Source organism: Sturnira hondurensis, unplaced genomic scaffold, assembly GCF_014824575.4.
Source record: "Sturnira hondurensis isolate 20B ecotype Veracruz unplaced genomic scaffold, ASM1482457v3 Scaffold0004715, whole genome shotgun sequence".
Lineage (NCBI taxonomy): Eukaryota > Metazoa > Chordata > Mammalia > Chiroptera > Phyllostomidae > Sturnira > Sturnira hondurensis.
This window is the reverse complement of record NW_028077346.1, coordinates 24175-29756: the sequence shown is the minus strand read 5'-3', so window position 1 is coordinate 29756 and position 5582 is coordinate 24175. Positions and strand designations below refer to the sequence as shown.

Sequence of the window (5582 nt, the reverse complement as noted above, 5' to 3'; positions counted from 1 at the left end):
ATATTTTGCTTGGTTGTTTGTTTTGTTGTTTAGGTTCCTGTTAAAGGTGAGATCATATGGTATTTATCTTTCACTGCCTGGCTTATTTCACTCAGCATAATGCTTTCGAGTTCCATTCATGATGTTGCAAAGGGTAGTAGCTCCTTCCTTCTTTCTGCTGCATAGAATTCCATCGTGTAAATGTACCATAGCTTTTTGACCCACTCATTTACTGATGGGCATCTAGGTTGCTTCCAACTCTTGGCTACTGTCAATTGTGCTGCAATGGACATTGGTTTGCACAGGTTCTTTTGGATTGGTGTTTTAGGGCTCTTAGGATATACTCCTAAGAGTGGAACTGCTGGGTCAAAAGGCATGTTCACTTTTAGTTTTCTTAGAAAATTCCATACTGTTTTCCATAGTAGTTGTACCAGTCTGCAATCCCACCAACAGTGAAGTAGGGTCCCCTTTTTCCCACAACCTCTCCAACATTTGTTGTTTGTTGCTTTGTTTATGATGGCGATTCTGACTGGAGTAAAGTGGTGTCTCATTGCGGTTTTAATTTGCATCTGTCTGATAGCTAGCAATATTGAGCATCTTTTCATGTGTCTGTGGATTCTCTGTATGTCCTCCTTGGAGAAGTGTCTGTTCAAGTCCTTTGTCCATTTTTTAATTGGGTTGCTTATCTTCTTAGAGTGGGGTCATTTAAGTTCTTTTTATATTTTGGAGATTAAACCTTTGTCTGAGGTATCATTGGCAAATATGTTTTCCCAAATAGTTGCTTCTTTTTTTGTCTTAATACTGTTTTGCTTAGCCATGCAGAAGGTTTTAATTTTGATAAGATCCCATTTGTTTATTCTTTCCTTTATGTCCCTTGCTCTAGGGGACATATCAGTAAAAATGTTGCTGCGTGGCCCTGGCTGGTGTAGCTCAGTGGATTGAGCGCAGGCCTGCGAACCAGAGTATCGCGGTTCGATTCCCAGTCAGGACACATGCCTGGGTTGCAGGCCAGTTCCCGGTGGGGGACACACCAGAGGCAGCCATACATTGATGTTTCTCTCCCTCTCTCCTTCCCGTCCCCTCTGAAGATAAATAAATAAAATATTAAAAAAATATTGCGGCGTGAAATATCTGAAATTTTTCTGCCAATGTTCTCTAGGGCGTTAATGGTGTCAAGGTTTATATTTAAGTCTTTTAACCACCTTGAATTTATTTTTGTGTATGGTGCAAATCGGTATTCAAGTTTCATTTTTTTGTATGTAGCTGTCTTGTTCTCCCAACACCATTTGTTGAATAGGCTATCTTTACTCCATTTTATGTTACTGTCCCCTTTGTCAAATATTAATTTACTGTAGAGATTTGGGTTTATTTCTGGGCTCTCTGTTGTATTCCATTGGTTTATGTGCCATTTTTTTATGCCAGTACCAGGCTGTTTTGATTAGAGTGGTCTTGTAATACAAGACCAGTTTGGTATTGGGTATTGTGATTCCTTCTACTTTGTTCTTTTTTCTCAAAATTGAGGCTGCTATTCGGCATCTTTTATGGTTCTATATAAATTTTTGAAGTGTTTGTTCTATGGCATTGAAATATGCTATTGGTTCTTTAATAGGTATTGCATTGAATCTGTAAATTGCTTTGGGTTGTATGGACATTTTGATGGTGCTAATTCATCCAATCTATGAACATGGCATATGTTCCTATTTGTTTGTTTCTTCCTTGATTTCTTTCCTCAGTGTTGTGTAGTTTTCTGCGTACAGAAAGCAGAAAGGAATAAATGTCCTTGGTTAGATTTATTTCCAGATATTTTATTTTTGTTTTTGCTATATCGAATGGGATTTTCTTCTTCAATTCTGCTTCTGCTGATTCATTGTTGATGGAAAAATGCCTTTCATTTCTGGATACTGACTTTGTAACCTGCTGTTTTGCCAAATTCATTTATTAGTTCAAGCAGTTTTTTTGGTAGAGTTATAGGATTTTCCATGTACACTATCATGTCATCTGTGAACAATGACAGTTTTGTTTCCTCCTTTCCAATTTGGATGGCTTTTATTTCCTTTTCTTGTCTGATTGCTGTGGCTAGAACTTCCAATACTATATTGAATAGAAGTGGGGAAAGTGGACAACCTTCTCTTGCTCCTGAACTTAGTGGAATGGATTTTAGTTTTTGCCCATTGAGTATGATGTTAGCTGTAGGTCTCTCATATATGACCTTTATTATGTCGAAGAATGCTTCCTCTATTCCCAGTTTTCTGAGTGTCTTTATCATAAATGGGTGTTGTACCTTTTCAAAAGCTTTTTCCTTGTCCATTGATATGATCATGTGATTTTTGTCTTTGCTTTTTTTAATGTGATGTATTACATTTACTGATTTATGAATATTGAACCATCCTTGCATCCCTGGGATGAATCTCACTTGGTCATGGTGTATGATCTTTTTGATGTATTTTTGGATGCGATTTGCCAATATTTTATTGAGGATTTTAGTGTCTATGTTCATCAGCGATATTGGCCTGAAGTTTTCTTTCCTTGTTGTGCCTCTACCTGGTTTTGGAATTAGGATGATGCTGGCTTCATAAAAAGAGTTTGGGAGTCTTCCATCATTTTGGATTTTTTTGAATAGTCTGTGAAAAATAGGGGTTAGCTCTTCCTTAAATGCTTTGTAGAATTCTCCTGTGAAACCATCTGGTCCAGGGCTTTTGTGCGATGGGAGTTTTTTGATTACTACTTCAATTTCATCTGCTGTTACTGATCTGTTCAGACTTTCTGTTTCCTATTCATTCAGTTTTGGAAGATTATATTTTTCTAGAAATTTGTCCATTTCTCCTAGGTTTTCAAATTTCTTGGCATACACTTCTGCATAGTAATTTTTTACAATCCCTTCTATGTCTGTGGCATCAGTTGTAATCTCTCCTCTTTCATTTCTGATTGTTTTTATTTGTGTCCTCTCTCTTCTTTTCTTGATGAGCCTACTTAAAGGCTTTTATATTTTGTTTATCTTTTGACAAAACCAACTCCTGCATTCATTGATCTTAAGAATTGTGCTTTTAATCTCTATGTCATTTAATTCTGCTCTGATCTTGGTTATTTCCTTCCTTCTACTTGCTCTGGGCTGTCTTTGTTGTTGTTCCTCCAGTTCTTGCAGGCGTCGGGTCAGGTTGATTGTTTGAAATGTTTCTATCTTCTTTAGGTAAGCCTGTATTGCTCTGCACTTCCCTTTCAGGCTGCCTTCACTGTGTCCCATACGTTTTGGATTGTTGTGAGTTCATTTTCATTTGTTTACATAAACGTTTTGATTTCTATTAAACAATGAATGGGTCAAGAATGAAATTAGGAAAGAAATAAAGTAAATCTTGATAGACATAAATGAAGAGATGGACACTGAAACAGCCATAGTAGGGGATTTTAACACCCATTGACATCAATGAACAGATTGTAAAGACAGAAAATCACAAGGAAACAGCAGGCATAAAGGACACACCAGAGTAGATGAATTTAATGGATATCTTCAGAGCATTCTAACCCAATGAGCATAATATACATTCTTTGCAAGGACATGTGGAAAGTTTTCCTAAACAACCACATGTCAGGATACAACACAAGTCTGGTGAAATTTAATATAAGTGCTATCATATCAGTCCTCATCTATAAACATAAAGATATGAATCCGGAAAACAATCACAAGAAGGAAAACTGAAAAACACACAAGGACATGCAAGCTAAAGAACATGTTACTAAACAACAAACAGGTTAAAGGTTAGGTAAAAAACATTTTAAAAATACCTTGAAACAAATGAAAATGATAACACAGTAATACAAAATCTATGGGGCACAGTGAAAGAAGACCTAAGAAGGCAATTTGTAGTGTTACAGGTCTACCAAGAGGAACTAGAACAACCTCAAATAAGGAATCTTTCTTTACACTTAAAAGAACTAGAAATAGAACAATGAACAAAGCCCTAAGTGAGTAGAAGAAATAAATAATAAAGATTGGAGCATAAATAAGTGCTAAAGAGTCTATAAAACAATGACAAAGTTCAATGAAACCAAGAGCTATTGCTCTGGAAAGGTAAGCAACTTTGAAAACTCTTTAACCAGACTCATCAAGAAAAAACGAGAGAGGAGACAAACAATTATTGTAAAATCAGAAATGAAAGAGGAGTAGTGACAATTAACTCCAGCAAAATACAAGGGACAGTAAGAAAATATTGTGAAGTGAGGCCATCAGTTAGATTGATCTGCAGATGGAGTTGGAACATCCAACTTCAGCGTGATCATGTTTCTCCAGTATTACCTCCATGAACAAGAAGAGTGGATCTATAGCTTGAAGAAGTTTGACCCAACAGGACAACAGACCTGCTTGCTCATCTTGCTAGGTTCTCCACAAACAACAAATAATCTAGACACCAGATCACCATCAAGAAACATTTCACGGTGCTTATGACCCAGCAACCCCACCCTGTACTCTGAGAGTCCCTTAAATTTCACATCTTTCCTGCCACCTGCGACCCCTCTGAGACTTTCCGAAATGAAGCTCTTTAATTTGTAAACCTTGAAGCCTACTGGCCACCGTTGCATTTTGGAATCTGGTATCACCATTAGCTTTGATCATGCATGTGCAAGGCAATCATGGTAGCATCACCTTAAATAAAACAAGGTTGAATTTGCTTTTTATATTTGACTGTTAGGTTATTAAAGTGATTTCAAAGAGAATAAGAAAAAGAAAATATTATAAAAACCTATAGGCCAAAAAATTAAACTATTTGGGTAAAATGTATAAATTCTTAGAAACACACAATTTTTAAAAACTGAATCAGGAAGTATCAGCAATTCTGAATAGACAGATTTACAATTAATGAACTTCAAGCAGTAATAAGAAAAACTGTCAACAAACCAAAATCCTAGACCTGAATGCTACACAGGTGAATTTTATCAAATATTTAAAGAAGAACTAACATCTACCCTTCAAAAAATTCAAGAGGAAGGAAGACTCCCACATTCATTTTATGAGACCAGCATTGTTCTAATTATAAACCAGATGATACAAAGAAATAAAATTATGACCAATATCTGTAATGAACTTAGACAATATAGTCCTCAGCAAAATACTAGCGAACTAGAACTAGATACATTGAAAAGATCATGTCCCACGATCAAATGAGTTTTATTTTAGGGATTCAAGTTTGGTATATTCACAAATCAATAAACAAGATATATCACCTAAACAAATTAAAGGATAGAAATCTCATGATTATGTCAATAGATTCAGAAAAAGCAACTGGTAAAATCCAGCACCCATCTGTGGTAAAAACTCTCAGCAAAGTAGGAATACAGGAAACATACCTCAATGTTATGAAGGCCAAGTATGACAAAATCACAGCCAACATTATATTCAATAGACAAAAACTAAAAGTGTTTCCCTTAAGATCAGGAATAAGACAGGTTTTCCTGCTTTCAACATTCTTATTCAGCATAAAATTGGAAGCCCTAGCCACAGTGATTAGACAAGAAGAACAACTAAAAGGCATCCAATTGGAAAAGAAGTAAAACTGTCATTATTTGCAGAGGACATGACACTGTATATTAGAGAACCCTAAAATATCCAC

At 35.9% G+C, this 5582-nt stretch overlaps 1 pseudogene; it reads left to right on the top strand.

Annotated features, from left to right (window-relative positions):
• The first annotated feature begins 4252 nt into the window (after positions 1-4252).
• On the top strand, positions 4253-4446 carry LOC118986956 (H/ACA ribonucleoprotein complex subunit 3-like; annotated as a pseudogene).
• Positions 4447-5582: the final 1136 nt, after the last annotated feature.